At 44.8% G+C, this 24,966-nt stretch overlaps 1 protein-coding gene across 1 annotated transcript in view; it reads right to left on the bottom strand.

Annotated features, from left to right (window-relative positions):
• The window catches only part of ZMAT3 (zinc finger matrin-type 3), an 808,181-nt gene that overhangs the window by 487,144 nt on the left and 296,071 nt on the right, over nt 1-24,966 (bottom strand). The gene's annotated exons all lie outside the window — the stretch shown is intronic.

The following is a 24,966-nucleotide window of genomic DNA, read 5'->3' as shown; positions in this document are numbered from 1 at the left end:
GAAGCTGTGGAGGGAGAAGCCCGCTTAGCTGGGGGGGGGTCGAAGCGGAGGCCTCGGCCCGCCTCTTGTGGTGCTTCTCCCTCCGTTTCTCCCTCCTGACCTCCCTGTCCTCCGGCGCCTTAGCGGGAGTTTGAATCCCGGCCGGGGGAAGGGGGCAGGAGTGGCCACCACCACAGGCTGAGGAGGTGCCACGGGAGTAGCAGAGGCCGAAGCCGAATCCGGGGGCAGAAGTCCCGCCAGGACCAGCTTGGACCTCCACTCCTTCAGTGCCCTGGGGTTGAACGCTGCACAAATGGTACATCCCGAGGACAGGTGTTCAACCCCAAGGCACCGAACACACCGAGTATGGCCATCTGCCGGAGAGAGCTTATGGCCACACTCGGTGCACTTGGAGAAGATGGGTTTTGGGGCCTCTGACATAATAACCCAAACTAAATAAAATTACACAAGCACGCTAGGCCCCAAACTCAAGCAACACACACACACACACACACACACACACACTAACGACCAGCGAGGGAAGAGTTAACTCTAAAAATTTAAGAATTAACAAAAAAAAGGGAAACCTAACACACACACAGTTTAAACAATGAAAAATTACACTAATTTGACCAGAAACAGTCACTTATCTGAAAAATGCCAGGAGCTCGATATCCAGCTGTCACACCTAAGAGTGGCAAACTAGATCTGGGGTCATTTGGGGTTGGCAGGGGATTATGGGTGAGGGGAGGAGCTAGGAGCTCGGATCCATAGCTGTATAATAAGTTGCCGGCTCGGAGCTGATATCAGATCCAAGACCCAAAGGTTGCTGACAAATGAAGTCCCTACTCCAGATCATCATACATACTACATAGTAACAAGTTACAAAGGAATCTAGAAATACACTCACGATCACACAGCAAAGCTATGGACTTGAAATCATTATTGTATGTGCTGTTTTTATAACAATGGATTTGACTGAGAAAGCATCTATGTATATAGTGTAAATAGATATGTTGTATGACTTACATGTTACTATATTGACTACAATGTATAACACTCACTTATGGTCATGTAAGAATGGAAATGATTGTGCTTTATATAAATGTAAAATTAAAATAAAAATAAAAATTGTTGAAAAAAAATAAATTACTAGAAAATGGAAATCGAAGTCTAAACCAACTGTGTTTGAAATACTGAATAAGATAAAATAACTAGACTAGGGATCTTTTGAAAAGGAAAGTAGCATATTACGTAGAAATAAATGGAAGCTGTGGGAACAATACATGCAGAATAATGTAACGAGGAGGGGAGAGGTTTAACAGAAGGCAGAAATTGAGCAATTTATGTAATGCTGCACTGACGATAGAATGGAATATATGTGATATATAATGTATTCCACAGGGAACATGTTAATATGGTCAATTTTATTTTATATTAATGCGTGTCTGCCTCAGTCTTCGGTGATAATTTAATCAAGGTGTTAAAAAATATGTTACTGATACAACACTGATCATATATAAGCAGCTAATTACTGCAGCTTACAATTTATTATTACAGCAATCTTTATTCATTCATTCTTTCTCCATTTACTAGATTAATCCAATGTAGGGTCTTGGCAGAGTCTTAGCCCTACTCCAGCACTCAAGGGGTGCAAATTGAGAATCTAATCCTGAGTGACATACTAACCCAGGACGTATACACACACACACACACACACACACACACACACACACACACACACACACACACACACACATAATTTAAAGAATGACAATTCCCCTATGGCACATCTTTGTAGTGTGACAGAAACGTGAAGCACTCAGCAAGACTCACACGGGCACAAGGAGGAAATGCAGTCTCTGCACAAAAGACATCCCAGCTGAGGACTAGAGTCAAGAGCTATAAGGCAGCAACACTAACAAATGCATTTGTAAACATAATTTACAGTACTGAAAATACCTGAATTTGTAGCAACCGTTCTCATCAAGTTTTCACACATGCAGAGATACTCTATATTAAGCATCCTTCGTGCAAAGAAAAACAGCTTCAACACTATTTAACTTAATGCTTAGAAAGACATGCATCAACCGGCTAGTAAGCATATTAAAATGCAGGGATTACTCAAACTGTACTTGTAACTTTGGGACTGCAGCTCAATGGCCTACATTTTTTTTTAATTTTTTGTCTCCCCTGTGCCTGTTAACCGTCAGCTATGTTGCAGAGTCTTTTTTCCTCCTTCATCCTTGCCTCTCTCAGACACCTGTCTGACTTACTCCTTTGGACTGAGTCCCTCCCCATGGGGCCAAGGAGGAAAGATTCACAGTGTAAGCAGCTAGGTGGAACAGGCTGGAAAAAAGATCAGGACATTCCAGTATTGAACCATTCACATAGCTGGGCAGGGGATTTTTCTGAACACATATAAGAAATAAAGAAAGGAAGAAACTCTAATTGTGCAGAGCCTTCTGACATCACGGGCCTCATCACATGCAGCATCACTCTGCTAAAGCACCCCCCCCTCCCCATGCCACACTTATTTGTGATCTGCCAGTAATCATAACACTGCCCCTTGGCCAGCGAGGAATGTCTCCTGACTGCAGGCTGAAATGCATGTTCTCCCTCCTGGAATGGGTAAGGTGACAACTGCCACTCATTCTCATTCCACCTGCCTGACCCCCTCCAGCACCTCAGCTGCTGATCAAACTCAAGTCATATGGGTCACAGTTAAGGCGCCATTCCTGAATGCCATGGAGTGCGGTTTGTTTTAAAAACACCTTAGCTATTTTGCCAAAACTGGAACGTATACAACTCCATCCAATTTATGGCTGTTTTTCTTTCCATGAAACAAGATATATCACAGACACGTTTCAAACATTACAGTAAAAAGTATAATGGTGCATCACTAACTGCAACTCTAGAGAAAGACATAGTGACTGGAAATGGAAATTTTTAGAAGTCACAGCTTGTTGATAGGTGAAAGGATGGAAAATCCACTTCTTCATCATTCTTCAAAAAAGATGAATAAAAACACCGGCAGATACTGTTTGCTCATACAAACTTGATTGAAGCTACCCATGGTGAACCCAGTCAATAAAAGCTACTTTTTCACAAAGACACAGTAGGGGTTCTTTGAACTCATTCCCTCCAGTACAACTCTTGAGTGTGTACCTTTAACTCCTAGTGGGTGTGGCCTCGGCCTTTAAAAATTAAGTTATCACCTTACAATTCTAACAAATACTCACTGATGACAGAGGTCAGATATCAATACAATTGTGTTTGCCATCATGTTTGCTTCAAGATAAAATATTTTGATACCTTGTATGTAGCATGATTTCTGGAATTATTATTGCAATATGAACAAGTAATATATGACGCCTAGAGGAACAATAGGAGGTAACGGCAGATGGACCTGAAGGCGTAACTCGGATGTAATGAGACTGCTGCCAAAGAAAATGTGCTGTTTTCTCCAGCAGGCAAGTGCTTTGGATTTGACTATGCAGCCTGTGGATATGCTGCATACACCACTTTTAACAAGTACTGTTCATATCGCAAAACACATCGTCTGCTGTATTAAGTTTAGCTTCATTCAAGATGATGTTAACAATAAAAGCCTACTCATTAATTCATTTGGTGGGTTATACAGAGGCTCAAGGTCATTGAATAAATTCAAACATGGACTCAAATTCCTTTACTTCATGTTCTGAATTTGAAGCTAGGAACTGATGTGCATAACTATGAGTAATTTCATTCATATCTTTAATAATTTATCTCTTTATGAAAACAAAAAGGCTAGGCAATATAATAAAAATTAACAGAGATATTTATACAATTATAGATGCAGTTAGCCACATATATTAAACAAAAGTATATAATGTTACACAGAAATATTTCTAAATTAATTAAGTCATACAAAGTTACCATTTATGATATTAATGTGTCATTTCACTGTTGTCAGTTTAGGGAAGTAGTTCTCCATTATTCCTACAGCACTTGGAGCTGGATTCATTCATTCATGATGTTTTGCCTTTCTGATGTCTTTCCCAGTAGATAATGCTTCCTGAAGAGTTTACATCCAAGTAACTGTGGTTGACTTTAGATTTCTTTAGTGCTTTAGTTCCGGTTTGCACTCTTACTGGTACTCGTCTGTCACAAATCACTCCTGACACTCTTCTCCACCCAGTCCATCCTGCCTGTACTCTCTTCTTCACCTCTCTTCCACCTCCACCTTCCACCTCTCTTCCACACTCACCACTGAACTGTTAATCCCAAGCACTTAAACTCATTCATCTTCGCCACTTCTACTTCCTGCATCCTCACCATTCCTCTGTCCTCCCTCTCGTTCACACATATATATTCTATCTTAGCCCTGCTGACCTTCATTCCTCTTCTCTCTAGAGCATATCTCCACCTCTCCAGGGTATCCTCCACCTGTTCCCTACTCTCACTACAGATCACAATGTCTTCTGCAAACATCATAGTCCACAGGGACTCCTGTCTGATCTCGTCTGTCAACCTGTCCATCACCATTGCAAATAAGAAAGGGATCAGAGCTGATCCTTGATGTAATCCCACCTCCACCTTAAACGCATCCGTCACTCCCACCGTAGACCTCACCACTGTCACACTACCCTCGTACATATCCTGTACCACTCTTACATACTTCTCTGACACTCCCGACTTCCTCATACAATACCACAACTCCTCTCTAGGCACCCTGTCATATGCTTTCTCTAAATCCACAAAGACACAATGCAACTCCTTCTGACCTTCTCTGTACTTCTCCATCAACACTCTCAGAGCAAGCATCGCATCTGTAGTGCTCTTCCCTGGCATGAAACCATACTGCTGATCACTAATCATCACCTCCCTTCTTAACCTAGCTTCCACTACTCTTTCCCATAACTTCAATAGACATTCATAACAGTAAAAAGACTAAAACAGAATAAATTGGTCAAGTGGGAGACAAGACCAATAATCTTATACAACAATTCTTCTAGAAGACAGTTCTTAAAGTAGTAGCATGCAGTGACATTGTATACAATGAGAGTGCAATTACGATACTTAGTCTTATATACAGGTAGCATAGCAAACTGAAGACTTAAAATCTGATAGATATTAACAGTGAGGAAAGTAAAAAGCAACATACGGTAGTCATATGACTTAGATTCAATGCTCATTACATATGCAATTAAAATTTTTAAATCAGCTAGTTCCATGGTTTGGGCTACCCCATACCCAGTACATGTACAAGTCCAGGAATTGGTGAGATGGGCTTTAATGTGATGCTTGAAGTTTTTTAAACTAGTTAACAGTTCTAATTTCAAGTGGTAAGGCATTTCACAGTTTAGCAATGTAGCAGTATAGTGTGTAACTTGAGCTATTTTTACTCCTGGTTACTTCAACTGGAGCTTTATTAGTGGATCTTAGTGGACAGGTACTTATATGGGGATTGAGGAGGCCTTGTAGAGATGGTGCTTTATCGGGTTTATAGTACATTTGGTGGGTGGCAGAGAGTTGTGTGAGGATGAGTTGGTGGGGTAGTTCTAACCAAGATAGTTGTCTTAGGGCCTTACAATGATGGGTTCTAGGAGGACAACTAGTGGCAAAGTTTGCTATTTTGTTATAGCAGGCATCTAGCTTGGTTAGGTCTGATTTGGAGAGGTTGGTAAAGATGGGTGAGGCGTACAGTAAAGTTGACAGAAGAAGTGTTCTGGCTGTGGTTATTCTGGAGTTTGTGGTTAGGTAGTTTTTGCATCTGTATAAGGTTCCTATTTTCTTGTGTACTTTTTTATAGTCTGGGCAAAGTGTAAGTCGAACTCCAGATTATGATCAATAACAACAACGAGAAGTTGGGTGGTTGGTACTGGTTCGATCAAAGTCTTACTACTGGATGTGATGTTGAAGTAAATGGATTGGGTTTTGAATTTAGTGGAGTGGAAAAGCAAGTTTAGTTTTATTTGGGTTCAAGATTAATTGGGCATCTGCCAAATATGATTGAAGGACGTTTGGGTTAAGTTCTGTAGTTCAAGTAGAGTTGGAGCAGAACATATGACAGTGGAATTGTCTGCATACTGTATAAGGGTGGCTAGAGTTGTAGTATTATGGAGTTTATTTGTAAACAGGTTAAAAAGGAGGGGGCCAAGAACAGACCCTTGAGGCACACCCACAGTCACTAGTAAGGGAGGAAGAGCTTTGTTCCACCGTACCGCTTGTTGACGATCTATGAGGTAGTTCTGAAACCAGGCTAGAATGGAATAGCTTAGGTTCAGTTTGGACAAGGCAGTCAGCAGTTTGTTATGAGACACTGTATCAAAGGCTTTTGATAAGTCTAAAAAGATTGCTGATACTAGCTCATCTTTACTTCTAAGTTGACTGATGGCGTTAGTGAAGCTAATAAGGGCTGTGGTAGTACTATGGTAGAGGCGAAAGCCGTGCTGAGTATTTGTAAGTAATTTATTGTCTAGGAGATGGTTAAGTATTTGGGTGTGAACACACCTTTCAAGGATTTTTGATAGAAGGGATAGGATTGCTATGGGCCAATAGTTAAGTCAGTGGAGGGACCTCCTTTGTGTAGGGGTATGATGTCAGCAATTTTCCAGAGAGTGGGGATGCGTTGCTCGGATATGGAACGGTTAATTAGTAGGGAAACTGGAGAGGAGATAGCTTAGGTTGTCACCTGCCAGAGTTGAGGGTTTTAGCCTGTGCAAGTATTTGTGTATGTTGTGGGCTGGGACTGGTGTTAAGGAGAATGTGTTGTTATTATCCAGTAGAGAGGTTAGGCTGATGTCAATGATGGGGAGTTTTGGTTAGTAAGGATTTTGATGGAGTCAATGAAGTATTTATTAAACTGGGTAGCAATACATTCTAGGGGATTATTTGCTGTTGGTTGACGGGGTCTAAGTCTGACCTGGTGGTAGTATTTTATTTAAAGTGGTCCAGAATTTTGAGGATTATTTTGGTATTTAGCTTGTAAGCTAGTATAGTAATTCTTCTTATCAAGTCTTATTTGGGTTTTGACTTTGCTTCTTAGCTGGAGATACTTCTGGTGAGTAACTATTGATTTTTTGTGGGTCCATTTGTGCCACACTTTATCCCTTTCTTTTAGGAGAATGCTTTTTCTGCATCAAGACAGTACAGTCGTGTACACTTAGCATAAATGTAGATGTTCGAGTGTATTCACTGTTGCAGTCATCACATTTGGGTTATCCCTGCCAGGGTAGCCCTCAGCCAGCCCGAATACCAAAACTTAGTATTTCTGCGTCAGTTGCTGTCGCTTCAGGACTGACATCAGGTCGTCAGTGGTATAAAGTAAGGCAGCCGACGCCATTACATCAGGTTTTCTTGCCCTAACCTGTCAGCAGCCCCCAAAGTAGGAGGCCAGGTTCTGGTAGAAGAACCCCACCAGTGGAAAATAAATACCAATATGTCCCTTGTAAGGAAGAAAGAGAAAAAAGGGGAATGGGAGAGGGAAACCAGGACTGCAACAGTGAATACACTCGAACATCTACATTTATGGTAAGTGTAGACAACTCTACTATGTTCTTCGTATTTCACTATGCAGTCATCACATTTCGGTAGATTCCCAAAACTGAGGAAATGGGTGGCGGCAGTCAAGGAAGCTAGGGGTTGGCTAGGATGCCCTGCAAGACTGCAGAGACAAACCCTGCCCTGGATTTGGAGAAGAGAGGCAGGTGGTAATGCTTGGTAAAAGTGTGAACAGATGTCCTGGTGGCAGCCTCCAGGATGTCCCTGGTGGGGACTCCTCTGAGGAAAGCTGCAGAGGTGGTGGCTGTTCTGGTGGAGTGTCCTGACCCCCTTGGGGGGAGGCTTACCATGCTGCTTGTAGCAGAAATGGATGCAGTGTGCTAACCATTTGGAAATGGTTTGCTTGGAGATGGCTTTGCCTTCTGCTGCTGTAGCAAAGTTAACCGGCAATTGATAAGACTTTCTGAAGGATTTAGTCCTGTCCAGATAGTATCTGAGCTGTCTGTCTGCACATCTAGAGAGTGAAGAATCATTTTCCCCTTGTTATGGGGATTAGGAAAGAAGGTGGGCAAATGAATGGATTGGTTGAGAGCCACACTGGACACCACCTTGGGCATGAAGGATGGATTAGTTCTGAGGGAAACCCAGTCTGCATGGAAGGTGATGAAGGGTTCCACAGCTATGAGTGCTTACAGCTCAGAGACTCTTCTGGCTGAAGTGATAGCCAGAAGGAATGCTGTCCTCCAGGAGAGAAATTTTAGCTTTGCAGAAGAAGCTGGTTCAAAAGGAGGCAGGGTGAGCTTTTCCAAGACAAAGTTAAGGTCCCAAGCTGGTGTTGGTGCCCTTCTGGGGGGGCCTCAAGTTCTAGCCCTTCTGAGGAACTGTTTGATCAAAGGGTGTGAGAAAAGGGGCTGCTCAGTGGGAAAATGAGCAGAAATAGCAGAGGCATGATTTTTTATAGAGGAGAAAGAGCAACCACTGTGTAGTAGGTCAGCTAAGTAATCCAGGATGAGAGGGATGTAGGGCTATGCCATACTGGCCCCTTTAGCCTGGATCCAGGTGTAGAACCTTTTCCATTTATCTGAATAAGACTTTCTGGTGCTAGGGTGTCTGGCCTCACAGAAAACATCCAGGACCTGTTTACTGAGGATGGCAGATTGGTTCAAGGTTAGGGAATAAGCCAAGCTGCCAAATTGAGTGCCTGCAATTGGGGATGCATGAATTCCCCTTCCCTCTGGGTTAGGAGGTTTGAAATCTGAGGAAGATGCCATGGAGGCAGCAGGGACGGGCTGCGCAGCAAGGGATACCAGTGTTGTTGGGGCAAGTCTGGAGCTATAAGAATGGTCCTTGGTTTTTCCTCCCTTATTTTGAGCAGTATCCTGGGAATGAGAGGTAGGGGAAGAAAGGTATAGACCGGGAGGTTGACCCAGGGGAAAGACAGGGCATCCACTTTCCAAGCCATGCAGTAATGCTCCCTGGTGTACAATTTGCTGAGCTGATGGTTGGTGTGGGAGGCAAAGAGGTTGACCTTCGGGGTTCCCCATTTCCGAGTTATTAGGGTGAAGGTAGTTCTGTTGAGCTGCCACTTGTGTGGGTCCAGAAGGTTTCTGCTTAATTGGTCTGCCAGGGAGTTGAGAGAGCCTGGTAGGTTGCATGGAAGAGGCTGTGAGCCAAAGGGTCATGGCCAGTCTGCATAGAGGGTAGGAGTGAGTCCCTCCCTGCTTGTTGATGTACCACATCAGAGTGGTATTGTCTGTTTTGATCAGGAGAACCCCTGGAGAGAGAAGGGGTTTGAAAGCTATCAAGGCTTGCTGCACAGCCATCATCTCTTTTTGATTGATGTGCAGGGGGATTCGCTGTGGGCTCCATTGGCCCTGTATGCACCTGCCATCCAGGTGGGCACCCCAAGCCTAGTCTGATGCATCTGTGGTGAGGGTCTGGGTGGCGGGGTGTGGGGAGAAGGGCAGTTCCTTGTTGTGGGGGTATGTTGTTGCCCACCAAAGAAATTATTTTCTGAGGCAAGGAATTACAGGTAGAAGAGTTTCCAGGTCTTGAGAGTGTTGACACCAAAGGCTCTTTAGGTACCATTGAAGCTTCCTCATATGCAGTCTGGTATATGGAATGAGGAGTATGCAAGGGGCCATGAATCCCAGGGCTTGCAAGATTTTCCTTGCAGAAAGCTGGGGCCTGATGGCCAGTTGAGAGAAGTAGGCTGTCGGGAAAATTTGTTTCTCTGGTGTCAGGTATGCCATCTGGGATGCTGTGTCCAGACTTGCTCCCAGGAAGATTATCTTTTGGGTGAGCACATATTTTGATTTCTTTTCATTGACTGTGTATCCTAGGGAAGTTAGTAGGGTCTTTACAAAGACCAGGTGCTTGAGCAGCTTTTCCTGGCTGTCTGCCTGAATAAGGCAACCATCTAAGTAGGGGTAAATTTGAATATTTCTTTGTCTGCAAAAGACAATGGCCGGAGCCAGGCATTTTGTGAAAACTCTGGGAGCAGTAGATAAGCCAAAGGGAAGTGCAGAGAACTGAAAGTTCTGAGATGCTGCCCTGAATCGGAGATATTCCCTGCATGATTCCCTGATAGGAATGTGGAGGTAGGCCTCTTTTAGATCCAGGGTGGCTAGCCAGGCGTCCTTGGAGAGCATGGTTAACAGCTGCTGGAGGGTGAGCATTTTGAATTTTGGGATCACCAGGAAGGTGTTTAGAATGGATAGATTGAGGATGGGGTGCCAGGTGCCCTCTTTTCTGGGTACAAGGAAAAAGTCTGGTGTAGAAGCCTTGGCCTATCTGTTCTGCAGGATCGTGGTCTACTGCCCTCAAAGAGAGCAGGGGAATGGATTAGCTGTTGAGCCTATGCCCACTGATTTGGTGGTAGATCTGGGAACCATTTTGGGGTTGGAAGGGTGTGGAAGGAGAATTTGTATTCCCGAGACACAATGTTCAGAACCCATTGATCCTTGGTAATGGTGGCCCTGGTGCTCAAGTGAAAGAAGAGTTTTCCTCCTAGGGGTAACTGAAGGTGGGCAGATGGGAGGTCGGGAGGAGGTGAGTCATTGTGAGTCTTACCATAAGGGGGTGGCTTAGAACTCCCTGGTTTTGAAGTGGAGGTAGTCCACTGCTTAGATCTCTGCATTCCCTGGGGCTGCTGTCTGGGGGGGGTCTGTTTCCATGGGGCCTAGGCTGGGCCTGTTTACTGGGAGTAGGAAAGAACCAGTGCTTGGAGGGACAATGCCTGCTGAACCTAGGGGGTTGGAGCTGTAAGAAATCTTTAACTGTATGCATAAAATTTGCTTTTTCTTCCATCTTTTTTAAGACCTGTTCTGCCTTAGTGCCAAATAAGCTATCTTAGTGCAAGGGGGCATCCAACAATTTAGATTTGACATGGTCTGGCAGGGGTTGTTCCTTAAGCCATGCATGTCTTCTAATGACAGATCCAGTGACTGCTGCCCTGCAAGAAGCTTCTAGGGCGTCAAAACCACAGTGAAAAGAGTGTTTAGTTACTTGACTTGCAGAATGCATTAAGTCTTGTAAATCTTTAGATTCTGCCCACGCAGGAAAGGAAGACATTTTTTGTTAAGGAGTTCCAAGGTATGTTGCTGATATTTAAGCATATGGAATGGACAATTTAGTGCCCTGATAGCAAGAGTAGCTGAGGTGTACACTTTTTTTACCCCATCTGTCCAATGCTCGGAATCCCTGTCAGAGGAGGTGGGATTCTTAGCAGAGGTTGCTTTAATCCCTTTTGGCCTTTGAGAAATGACCTCAGGGTCAGCTGTTGGATTTTCAGAAAGATATTTGTGTGAGTCAGGGACTCTGTAGTACCTGTCTAGTTTTCTGGGAGCAGGAGATAGGGCATCAGGAGTCAAGCTGGATTCAAGGAAAACATCATCCACCACATCCAGGACTGGGGGGATGGCCAAGGGTCTGTGTTGTGGAAGATCTAGGAATTCCCTAGTCTCTTTTTAGACTGAGGGTAGTACTGACTCTCCCATTGGAAATGCTCCCTTAAAGTATGCAGGGTTTCCCCAAAGGAAAAATCCTCTGGGGGAGAGGTTGAAGGAATGGATTCCTCTGCATCAGAATCCTCATAAGTGGAGAGGGGTTGCATGTCTTCAGAGTCAGATGTATCGGATTCATCTGACTCTTGTTCAGACAAATCTACTGGGGACAGATCTCTTTTCCTTGAGGGGGTAGCTTGGCTTCCCCTGATCAGCATGATAAGGTCTTCCACCATTTTAAGCATTTGAGACAGAGGCAAGGTAGCAGGCGCCTGAGAATGGGTAGTCGGTTTCTTGGGTGTGATTCAAAACCTGGGGCTAAGAAACTCGTTTTGTTTTTTGAAAGAACGGTAGTCGCGAAAGAAGACGTCGGTTTGTGTCAAGATTCTGTGGTGCGAAGGACTTCCTCGGAAGCCAGTGCCTGCTCAGCGGCTCCGGACCCATCCAAGGTAGAGACGGCCACAGGATCCTTAGACGAAGAAGAGTTTTACTGCATACTGACTCTGAAAGGGTCTCAGTAGCAGCCTGCGAATCAACTGAAGCTGTGAAAGTCCCTCACTGAGTACCGAAGGACTGACGATTAGCTTAACGGAAGAGTTGCCAGAAGGTTTGGACCTGTGCAGTCTGTCTCTGTCTTTATCTTTAAATTTTTTCGAAAGATCTGCTGTCGGATGGCTTATCGAAGCCAAATCAGAATTGGACAATGGATAGTTCTGGCGTTGAACAAAGCACAGAAGCGACAATGGGGGATGCCGTGGTCTAGGCCTAGACAAGTGATGCAGTAAGAGTGGAAATCTCAGTGTGGTATTTGCTTTCCACAGGTGAAACAAATATTAACTTTTTCTGACATCGGTTAGTGCAAGAAAAAAGGATCCCCAATGGGGTACTTAGCTTTAGAAAAGACTTCAACTTCAGTTCGGAATGAAAACTCAGGTAGTGGCTGACTGGCACCAGTGTGAACTGCTTCTGCTTCAGGCTCCATGGCAAGAAAGACTGATATAATGGTGTCAGCTGCCTTACTTTATACAACTGATGACCTAACGTCAGTCCTGAAGTGACAGCACCCGACGCAGAAATACTACGTCTCTGGTATTAGGGCCGGTCGAGGGCTGCCCTGCCAGGGATAACCCAAATGTGATGACTGCAACAGTGAAACATGAAGAACATCCACCACCAACAGTGGTATCTTCTTACACTTTGCTTCCCTCTGGATCATCAATGTTCTGTTAATGTTGTCAAATGTTTGCCTCCCAACCAAAAAACACACTGATCCATATCTATCAATTTTGGCATCATTTTGCCATTCTTTTGGCCATTATAGACAGAGACATTTTATAATCATAGTTTAGTACTGAAATGGGCCTGTATGAGGCTGGATCTGATAGGTCTTTACCCTCTTTAGGTATTACAGTTACCACCGCTTTCTTCCAGAATGTTGGTACTGTTAAATAAAACCTTCCAGATCTTTATCATGTTTTCCCATCCTAGCTTTCAAACTTCCACAGGAATACCATCTTTTCCTTGGGACTTTCCTGTGGATTGGTTATAAATCACCATTTTCATCTCATCGCCTCCTATCTTGATTGTTAATAAATGAGCCTAATCTACCTCTAACTTTGGCATATTTCATTCTTCCATAAACATTTCCATTTGTATGTAACTTTTCTTGATTTCCATATTTCTCTGCTTTATACAGAATTTCCAAAATATTTCTAATACCTCTACAGGATCTCTTATCTTCCTTGTTATAAGTTCCCTAAGCTTATGTTGCCTAAGTAATTGTGCTCAAAGATTTTGTGCTCTAGAGTTATTATCAAAAAACAGTTGCTTAACAGCAATCTTTGTAAACTCATGCATATTACTGAGGTAATCCCTTATTTTCTGTTCAGCATTCTGCAACTGATCTTCTTCTTCTTCTTCTGCGAGATTCCCCTGATGTCCTTCAAGGATGCATCTGCAGTCATCACATATGGGTTGTCCTGCCTCAGGCAGCCCTTCGGTCGGCCGGATTCCAAAGTCCGGGTCCGGCGTCGGCTGATGTCGCCCTCTCCCCAACGTCAGAGCGCCTGGGGTATAAAAGCGTCAGCCGACGCCATCTTCCTCAGTCTTTCTTGCCGCGTGGTGCCCGAAGCAGAAGCAGTTCGCAAGTGCCGGTCGGCCAGCTCCTGTAATTCAGCTACCGAAGACTTCAAAAGCTAAGTACCCCGTTGGGGACTCTTTCTTGCCTCAACCAATGTCAGATAAAGTTAATAATTGCTTAACTTGTGGGAAACAAATACCTCATAAGGATTTCCACTCTTACTGCCTCCCCTGCCTAGGCCCAGACCACGACGTCTCGGCCTGTTCAGCCTGTGCTTCCTTCAACCGACGCACTCTTAGACGTCGGGCGGAGTTTGCAGAGGAATTTTTTGGGGCTAGTTTTTCATACAATATGCCTTCGGAGACTCCGACTTCACATTTAACAAAGAAACGGAAGGACAAGGACCGACACACGCGGGCCGTGGTTTCGTCTGAAACCACGGCCAGGCCTACCGCGAGTGTCTTGGTCTCGGCTGAAACCGAGTCCTTGGTACTTCCGACCCCCGAAACCGCTCAACCGACAACCTCGGCCCCGGAGGCCCCTGCTGAGTCGGTTATTGAATTTCCCTCAGAAACTGGTGTCTTGGAAACTTCCGACACCATTCCTCTAGACAAAACTACACCAGCACGTGGTGCAGCTAGGCCTCCTGCATCCATGTCCATAAAGGCTTTCACCAGGGCTAAAGCTGCTAAACATACAAAAGCTATGCCTCCCAGGGTTATTCCTCAGGGACCCTCTACCAGTTCACAGATTCTAACTTTAGCAGAGGACCTTATCTCCTTAATTAGGGGCTCTCAACCCCATCTGGACAGAGGCTCTCAACCCCCTCTAGACAAAAGGCCCAGGGTTGAGCCCTCTGATCCCCACTCCTCAGAGGAGGCCTCTGATGGCTCTGCTCTCCCGGACTACCAGGAGGAGGCTTTTTCAGCCTACGAGGATTCTGATGCAGAGGAATCAATCCCCTCGGCCTCCCCTCCTGAAGAACTATCCTTCGGGGAGACCCTTCACACTATGAGAGAGCATTTCAAATGGCAGGGCCAGGAATTCTCTGATTCCAGGAAAAGATTAAGAACTTTTCTGCATTTACCTCAGCATAGACCTTTGGCTATTCCTCCTGTTTTGACTGTCATTGATGATGTGTACTCTGAGTCTAGCATAACTCCTGACACTCTTCCTCCGGCCCCTGCCAAACCCGATAGGTACTACAGGGTCCCGGACTCACATCTTTTTCTTTACAAGGCCCACTCTGCTGATCCAGAAACTATTTCCCAGGGCCCTAAAGGGGTTGCCGCTACCACTACTAAAAATCCACTCCCCTCTGAAAGGGAGTCCAGGGCTTTAGAGAGGTGGGGTAAAAAAGTGTATACTTCTGCTACTCTTTCTATGAGGGCATTAAATTGTCAATTTCATATGATACAGTACCAAGAGTATTTGTTAGATGAATTGCATAAGAAGCTGTCTTCTCCTGAACCCCTAGATCGCAAATCACTTCAGGATCTGGTACATAACTCCCAGCAGGTTAGCAGCCATTTCTTACAGTGTGGTTATGATGCATTGGAAGCTTCATGTAGGTCAGCTATGACAGGTGCAGTCATACGTAGGCATGCTTGGCTGAAGGAACAATCTCTGCCAGACCATGTTAAAGCTAAGCTTCTGGATGCTCAACTGGAAAAGCAAAAGTTATTTGGCTCCACTGCTCAGGAGGTCTTAAAGAAATTTGAGGAAAAGGCAAAATCTGTACAAACAGTCAAAGATTTTCTACAAGTCCAACCACCAAGATTCAGCAGAAATTGGCCTACCAAGAATTGGTCCTTTCCGGACACAGAAAGATTCCAGAGAGGCAAGAACAGGCGTGCCAGAGGTAGAGGGCAAGCTAGAGGCTCCTACAGAGGACGTCAATGGCAGCCTCCCAACCAGAGAGGTAGTGCAGGACCTTCAACTGCTGCACATGGACAGACTCAATGACTTTGCTTTGACTCTGCCAACCAGGGCTCAATTAGAAGCACCTTTGGGCGGAAAGCTTTCCTTATTCTCAGAAAATTGGCACAGTATTACAAGAGACAAATGGACACTGCAAATAATAGACAAAGGATACAGGTTCCATTTTCACACATTGCCAAAAAGAAAAGGCATGCCAGACCTGCCACCAAATCAAAGGGCAGAGGCTTTGAAACAAATCTCCAACTTAATGCAAATGAAAGCTATAGAAAAGGTTCCTCTTTCAGAACAAGGCCAAGGATTTTACTCCAGACTATTCCTTGTTCCAAGAAAAGAAAATCAATGGAGGCCTATTCTCGACTTGTCCGCACTGAATACTTATCTCATTGTGCCAAAATTCAAAATGCTGACTGTACAGCAACTCCTTCCCATGCTGGGCAAGGGGTCTTGGCTGGTGACTCTAGACCTCAAGGAGGCATACCTGCATGTCCCTATCAGACAAAGTTGCAGAAGACACCTCAGATTTCTTGCAGGTTCAGAGCATTATCAATTCTCAGCATTGCCCTTTGGCTTATCTACTGCGCCCAGAGTATTCACGAAATGCCTGGCATCAGTAATTGCACACTGCAGACTTCAGGGGATTCAAATATACCCATATCTGGATGACTGCCTTATACAAGCGGACAGCCAACAAACTTTGGTAAAGGACTTGAATTATGCCATCCGCCTACTGCAGGCCTTGGGATATACAGTCAACATTCACAAATCAAGACTTGTTCCATCCCAAAGAATAACTTTTCTGGTTGCGGATCTAGACACAACCACCCAAATGGCTTTTCTCACAGAAGAAAAACAAAGACAACTACCGGATTACTTCAAGAATCTGACAGGACAAACTCAGCTGACTGCAAGGAAATTCCTGCAGGCCCTGGGTTACATGGCATCTTGCATTCTTCTGATTCCACAAGCAAGGCTGCATATGAGGAAACTACAATGGTAACTAAGGAGTTTATGGACTCAGCACAGTCACAGCTTAGAAACTTTGATCCCACTCATTCCATGCCTCCAAAAGGAATTTCTGTGGTGGGCTCAAGGAAGCCAGTCGAACAGGGGTCTGCCCTTCAGCAAACCAATAGCCAGCCAAACCATTACAACGGACGCTTCAGACCACGGTTGGGGAGCACACATGGAGGGCAGATGTATTCAAGGACTATGGTCACAAAAGGAGCTACGCATGCACATAAACCAAAAGGAAATGCTGGCAGTGATACATGCAATCGAGGCCTTCAAACCCTTTCTGCATCAAGGCCACCTGCTAATAAGGACAGACAACACCACAGTTATGTGGTACATAAACAAGCAAGGAGGCACCCAATCCTACCCTCTTTGCAGACTGGCAATGAATCTATGGGAGCTTTCCTTGAAACTCAATATAGAGCTGCAATCCCAGTTTGTGCCAGGAAAAGACAATATACTGGCGGACAGCTTAAGCAGAAATATCATGGATGCACACGAATGGATGCTGCACCTAGGCATCTTCCTACAGATAACACAATCATGGGGAAGGCCAGACATAGATCTTTTTGCCTCCCCCCACAATCATCAGCTGAAGAAATTCTGCTCAAGGACATACCACCCACAAGCATGGAAAGTGGATGCCTTATCTTTCAGCTGGAGAACTCTAACAGTGTATGCATTTCCACCTCTTCCATTAATGACTAAGGTCTTACTGAAGATCAGGACAGAGCAGCCAAAAGTGATTCTGATAGCTCCGGACTGGCCAAGACAGCACTGGTACCCACTGTTAAAGAGCATGTCACGCACGAAACCATGGCCTCTTCCTCAATGGCCACTTCTCCTGACACAGCACAATTACAAAACTCTGCATTCCAACCTGAAAACCTTGCGACTAACAGCCTGGAAAATACCTTGACTCCTCCTCAGGATAAGCTATCCAAGAGAGTGAAGGATATCATCATGGAAGCTCGCAGGCCTTCCACAAGAAAGGCATATTCAGCAAAATGGAAAAGATTTCACACTTGGAGCACCACAAAGGGCCTAGATGCGACAGTGATGAACATGGCACATATCCTGGAATACTTGGCAGAAATGCTCCATAATGGCCTGTCTTACTCTTCCATTAAAATTCATGCTTCAGCAATTTCAGCAGAGTACAATACTGACCCACCTGTCTTTTCTCATCCTCTCCTAAGACAGTTTCTAAGAGGAATTAAAAACATCAATCCTCCAAGGAAACCTCCAGTGCCTACTTGGGACCTTTACTTCGTGTTGGAAAAACTAACTCTGCCTCCCTTTGAACCAGCAGCATCTGCAGAACTACAGTTCCTGTCTTGGAAGACCGCCTTCCTTCTGGCCATAACCTCAGCAAGAAGAGTATCTGAGTTACAGGCCCTCATGGCAGTACAGCCATTTCTTATTTTTCATCAGGACAGAGTCTCATTGAGAACCAATCATTCATTTATGCCAAAGGTGGTATCCAGGGTCTCATTAAACCAAGCTATTCACCTGCCTACCTTCTTTCCAAATCCACAAAACAAAGGGGAGAAACTAATGCACACCCTGGACATACACAGACAGTTGCGCTACTACTTGGACAGAACTAAAAGCTACAGAAAAACTGATCAGCTGTTGGTGGCATATGCTGCTGGTGCACAAGGAAAAGCAATTTCCAAACAGACAATTTCAAAATGGATAGGGAATTGCATACGTTTTTGTTATTCCTTTCATGGAAAAATTGTGCCAGCTAACATTAGACCTCATTCCACCAGAGCCACAGCCACCTCCACAGCCTTCTTAAGAGGGGTGGCTACCAAGGACATTTTAGAAGCTGCTACATGGAGCTCCGTGCATACATTTTCCAAGCATTACAATTTACCTTTATATTCCAGATCCAGAGCAGGCTTTGCTACGGCAGTCCTGCAGGGCATTTTAGCTACACCATCCTTTACATAGATCCTCCACTCCCAGTATGGCTATGGTATTCTACCCATATGTGATGACTGCAGATGCATCCTTGAAGGACATAGTACAGTTTTGTACCTACCATAAATGTAGATGTCCGATAGGTATGCATCTGCAGTCAGGTTTACCCTCCCTCCTTCCCCTCTTGGGTATTTATTGGGTACTTTCCCCTCTCATAGCTAGCTGGGGTTATCTATTATGGTGTATTTGTTTTATATATATATATATATATATATATATATATATATATATATATATATATATGCATATATATTTCTGTGCATGTTTGGAATTTATTGCATTTCTCCAAGTTTAGCCTTCTTTTGAGGGCACCTGGCATCTGGGGCAAGAAACACTGAGGAAGATGGCGTCGGCTGACGCTTTCATACCCCAGGCGCTCTGACGTCGGGGAGAGGGCGACATCAGCCGACGCCGGACCCAGACTTTGGAATCCGGCCGACCGAAGGGCTGCCTGAGGCAGGACAACCCATATGTGATGACTGCAGATGCATACCTATCGGACATCTACATTTATGGTAGGTACAAAACTGTACTTTCTGCAATACTTTAACATTTGTCAGTCCCTCTAAATAATTTGTGTTATTTCTTAACCATATCTCCCTTTCTTTTATTTCCACCCTACTTTTAAACTCCACTTTAACTTTATCCCACTCACTACCTATATTTTCAGAAGAAATTTATAGCTCCTGAATAATCTCTACTAACCATTCCTTAAATTCCTCTCTTTTCAACAGATAGATGGGAAAGTGACAATGTCTCATTTTTATTTCATTACCCTGTGTTTTTAATGTAGTTATTACTGCTGCATGATCTGAAATAGCTATTAGGTGCATATGACGACTTTCAATTAAATGCAGGTGTTCCTGTGAAATGTAAATTCTGTCTAGCCTAGCCCAGTTTTTGTATCTTAGGGAATAATATATAAATTTACTTCAAACTCCTAACTCCTAGTACTGAATTCACATCTTCCATGCCAAATATCTTCATAAATTTCTTTATGAAACTACCCTCCTTTGTATATTTTCCCTTCTGCCCCCCGGACACATCTTCACTTCTGCAAGTCAAGTTTCAGTCCCTACATAAAAGTAATATTCCTTGCTGAAATCGGATTATTTCTCCCAGAATTTTCTTAAGCTCCATTATAGCAGTTTTGGTGGAATATAAATACATGCCAGTGTAATCCTACTCCCTTGGCGCTAAAAATCTACCATTATTATCTTCTTTAACCTATTCCTATTCCATCACTACTGGAGTTCCTCTTGCAATTAATACATTTACTACTCTTTTCCTTTGTCCCAGGTATTCTGCTAAATAACCATCCTGAAGACAGAACAGTTGTGTAAAATCTTACCATAACCATAGATGTCCTTCTCTTCCATGTTGCAGTATTCTACGTGTGGGATTTCCTTCCCTCAGGTACTCATATGCTGGCTTCTATACAAAAGCTTCAGCTTGGCTGTTGCAGTGTGTGTGGGATGTCACACGTAGGGCCATAAACCAGGGGCTTTAAATGTGACATCTGCACGCACAATCCTCAGAACTTGAAGGCCAGCAGGCAGAGAATAAGGCCAAGCAGGAGGGATACCAGCTGTTTACAGGTGTGTGACTTGCAGTCCTTCTGTAATGTAGGTAGTACATGTAAGGAATAAGACCTGGGGGGACTGGTGGGTGGGAAGGCATACTGCAACATGGAAAAGAAGGACATCTATGGTTATGGTAAGATTTTATACAACTATTCTATGTCCTTCTATTCCTATGTTGCAGTATTTTAGGTGTGGGGGCGTACCACAGCTTAAGAGGATGAAAGGGTAGTGTTAGATGAAGAGGGTTCTACAAGACCCTGCAGGATTGCCCTGGAAAATCCTGTCCTAGCTCTGGAAACTTGGTCCAATTTTTAATGCTTGGTGAAGGTGTAGATAGTGGCCCAAGTGGCTGCTACCAAAATGGATGCTGTGTCTAGGCCTTTCATGAAGGTCCGTGAGGTGGCCACAGCTTTAGTAGAATGGGCCTTGATTCCCCTTGGGGGTTCCTTTCCATGGTGACAGTAGCAGAAGCAAATAGCTTTCCTGATCCAGCATGCAATGGCTTGCTTGGAGACTGCCTTGCCCAGAGCTCTGGGGTGAAAAGAAACAAAGAGCTGGTTAGTTTTTCCGATGGCCTTGGTCTTGTACAGGTAAAATCTAAGTTGTCTGTGCACATCCAGGGAGTGCAATATCCTCTCCCCTTTGTTAGTAGGTGAGGGGAAAACAGTGGGCAGATGAATGGATTGCTTAAGAGAGAGAGCATTGACCACCTTAGGCATAAAGGAGGGGTTGGTTCGCAGGGACACCCTGTCTTTGTGGAAGACAGTGTAGGGGGGACAGGCCATTAAAGCCTGCAATTCTGACACTCTTCTGGCTGAAGTGATAGCCACCAGCAGGACCATCTTCCATGTACACATCTGTAAGGAGGAAGGCTTGGCCAGTTCAAATGGATGTTGGATTAATTTCTGTAAGATGTAGTTAAGGTCCCAAGGCGGAAGGATAGGTTTCCTAGGTGGTCTCATGTGCAAGACACCTTTAAGGAAGAGCTTTACGTCGAGCCTGGCCAGCATGGGGGGGTTCCAGAGGCAGGCAGGCTGATATGGCCAAGAGGTGTACTTTTAAAGAAGAATAAGAAAGGCCACTTTTTATCAATTGACACAAGTAGTTTAGAATCAGGGGAACCTCCGCGGAGCTAGGGTCCCTTCCCTTTTGCAGACATCATTTTGCAAATCTTTCCCATTTAACCAGGTAAAATTCTCTGATGGTAGGTTTCCTTGCCTCCCTTAGGACTGAAAGCATGTCCTCTGAGTAGTGGTGTCTAAAAGGGAAAAAAAGTTTATCACCAACAGAGTCAAAGACAACATCTGTAACTGTGGGTGTAGGAGAGTTCCGTTGTCTTGTGTCAGGAGGTCCACCTTGTAGGGTAACTTGAAGTGATTGCCCTTGGCTAGTTTGTGAAGTAGGGGGAACCAGTACTGCCTTGGCCTGTAGGGAGTCACTAACAAGATTTTTGGTTTGTCCTTCTGAATTTTCAGGAGGACTTTCTGAATCAGTGGGAATGGGGGGAAAGCATAAAGGAACTTCCCCTTCCAAGAGATGCTGAAAGCATCCACTCTCCATGTTAAAGGGGAGTGGGTTTTTGAGCAGAAGTTTTGCAGTTGCCTGTTCTGGGGGGAGGCCAACAGGTCTATTTGTGGAGCACCCCACCGGTGAGCTATGTCTAAGAAGACCTCCCTGTTCAGCACCCATTCATGTTGAGGTGAGGAGGTCCTGCTCAAGAGATGTGCTTGGTCGTTGTCCTGTGAGGGGATGCAGACCATCTGCAGGACTAAGTTGAGGCCTGAGGCTAAGTCCCATATCAGCAGGGATAGACTGCACAGCGGATATGCCTTTGTTCCTCCCTGCTTGTTGAGATACCACATCAATTTGGTGTTGTCGGTGACAATCTGCAGCATCCCTGGAACCAGAAGGGGAGTGAAGGTCTTTAGAGCTAAAAAAACTGCTGTCATTTCCCCTGATATTGATGTGTTTGGCCTGAAGAGAGGGATACCATTTTTCTTGAATCCTGTAAGAGGCCAGAGTTGCTCCCCAACCTGAATCTGATGCATCTGTATGCATAACTTGGGTTGGGGTGGGGGGCTGTAGTGGGAGCCTTGGGTTCAATTGCGCTTGCTGGATCCAGCTGATATCTGTTTTCAGACAGGGAAGTAGGAGGATGGCCTGCTCTAGTGGATGTAGGTGCTGGGACCAGGTGTTCTTCAGAAGCCACTGCAACTTGCGCATGTGCATTCTTGCCAATGGTAGCGTGGGGGTGGTTGCTGCCATTAAACCCAGGAGATGAAGAAATTGCCTTGTTGTCACCTTTTGGGACAGTAGAGCTTCCTGGAAGTGTGAAGTTAAAGACAGAACCTTGTCCTGAGGTAGAAAGGCCTTCATTGTGCCTGTTCTGATTCTGCAGCCGAGGAAAATCTTGTCCAGGCTTGGGATCAGAGAGGATTTGGGGAGGTTGATGGTGAATCCTAGGTACTGCAGAAGGGACATAGTGAAATGTAGATGCTTCAATAGAGCATCCCTTTGCCTCTGCCAGAATCAGGATGTTGTCCAGATAAGGGTAAATCTGTATCCCCTGAGTTCTGCAGAAGGCAATAGCTGGGGCTAGGCACTCTGTAAAGACCCTGGGGGCCACGGATAAACCAAAGGGCAAGGCAGTAAACTGGAAATGAGAGGAAGGCACAGAGAAATGCAGCAATTGTCTGTGGGAATTCCTGATGGGTATGTACAGGTAGGCTTCCTTTAGGTCTAGGGTGACCATGAATGCCTTGGCTGGAAAGAGAGGCAGCAGGGTGGGAGGAGAGAGAGCATTTTGAAATAAGGTACCTGAAGATAAAGGTATGGAAAGACAGATCTAAGATGGGTCTCCAGAGGCCATCTTTTTGGGGACCAGGAAGAGATGGGAGTAAAACCCTTTTGTCTCCTGTCCTGGAGGGACAGGTTCTATGGTGCCTAGTTTTAAAAGATCTGCCAGAACTTGTGGCATGAGATGGGCCTGGTTTTTGGCTAGGAAAGGGATGCCTCTTCTGGGAGGCTTCTCTTTTCAGGATAGGAAGTACCCTTTCTGGATAATATTTAAGACCCACTGGTCTGAAGTGATGGACTGCCAAAGGGGAGACAGTGGGAACGGTGGGCTGAGAGGGGATGGTGGGCAAGGCAGTCACGCATTACTGGGGCCTCCTCTGTCCTGAAAGGGCTGTCTGGGTTGCTGTGGTGGAGCAGAGGATCTGGAGTTGGTAGATCTTCTAGCCCCTCTCCTAAACCTGGAAGAGGAGGGCTATGGAGTACGTCTTACAAAGGTGGCCTTAGCAGGGTAGTTCCTATAATACTTAGGTAAGGGCAACACCAGCAGGTGCTTAATGTCCTGGAGTTCTTTGCTTTTTTCTTGAAGATTTTTTAAAAAGTTCAGCAGATTGTTTTCTGAAAAGCACATTGTGGTTCAGAGGGGCATCCAAGATTTTAGCCTTGAAACCCTCAGGGAGGTTCTGGAGTCTTAGCCATGAGTACCTCCTGAGGGCTGAAGGAGATGCTGCAGGATGCTTCTGCAGCATCATAGCTGCATCTGATGGAATGCCTGGCTACCTGTCCAAGTCTAACGCATACTTAGTCATGTGGGACTGATAATTTATGGCTCTGAAAGCCAAAGTAGAAGAATTGTATACCTTATTCCCCATCCTATCCATGTACTTACTGTCTTTGTCAGTGGGTAGTAGAGAGGCAGAGGGCAGCAGTCTAGATTGCTTATCTGCCATAGTGGCAATAACAGCTGGGTCCGCCAAGGGTGGCTTAACTAAGAATTTGAGGTCCTCTGGTACTTTATAGAAGCAGCCAGGATGTTTAAGGGCCGGAGACTGGGAGTCAGGGGCCTTAGAGGCCACATTGAAGGCATCCACGTAAGCAGGCAGAACAGGGGGAACTGCTGAAGGGGAGGGCGGTTCCACTTACAGCAGCTCAAAGTAGCTTTTTTGGGTGTCAGTCATTTGGGAAGTATCCCATTTAAAGTAATCCTTCATCTTGGTGATGGTCCCACCAAAAGTAATGTTCTCAGGGGTAAGAGTCCCCCTCCACAGATTCCTCATCCAGAGAGTAACATTCCTGGGATGAGGCAATCTGGGAAACATAAGAAATGGAGTCTTCTGATGATGAGAAAGAAGAGTCATGTTCTTCTTCCCTGACTTGAGGGGTCATGGATGGGAGGGAAGAAGCAGAGACAGGCCTAGGGCTCAGAAGAGCCAGGGATTCTGATGAATTTTCTGTGGGTGAAACAAAAGTGCTTATTTGCTGTGGATATTTTGTATTAAACTTTATACCATATTGGTTTGGCTTGGCTTTGTCTTTGCCTACAGGTGTATGGACCTTTATTGGCTTTCTTTTCTGCACTGCTGTGGAGTTTTGGCATTTAAACTCAGAATGATGTTAACTATCATTCTTGGACGTTCTAGCCAAGTTACAAATGATATGACTCTCTAGAAAATGACAGAATGTAACTAGGGCTGACTGAAGAGTAGGGTCTACTTGAAGCTTAAAGGCTTACTTTGATATCTATGGCATCAAGTCATTTTTCCTGTTAATCACTGAAACAGTATTGAGGGTAATGTGAGAAGTCTACCCTGGCAGATCAAGACAAAGTCCGAATGTAACATGGTTACCAGGAAAATTGCAGTATATGGCTGGAAGCTGACTCAAGAGTAAGATCAGTGAGATTCTGGACCAGATTTTTCTGATTCTTGTGTTCCGTACAGAAGTGCATGTTAGCTTAGATGGGCAACAAGGAAGAAGAAACGTCCAGAAGGATAGTAATGCAGCAGTCTACCGGCACCTTCAGGACTATACTGTGTATACCTATACTGTATGTGCTACCTCAAGAGATATATTGTATTCCACAATGCACAATATGCGTTAA

This window comes from Protopterus annectens, chromosome 4.part1, assembly GCF_019279795.1.
Source record: "Protopterus annectens isolate FY-2018-M chromosome 4.part1, PAN1.0, whole genome shotgun sequence".
NCBI lineage: Eukaryota > Metazoa > Chordata > Ceratodontiformes > Protopteridae > Protopterus > Protopterus annectens.
The sequence above is the reverse complement of the archived record's forward strand: the minus strand, read 5'-3'. Positions and strand labels throughout refer to the sequence as shown.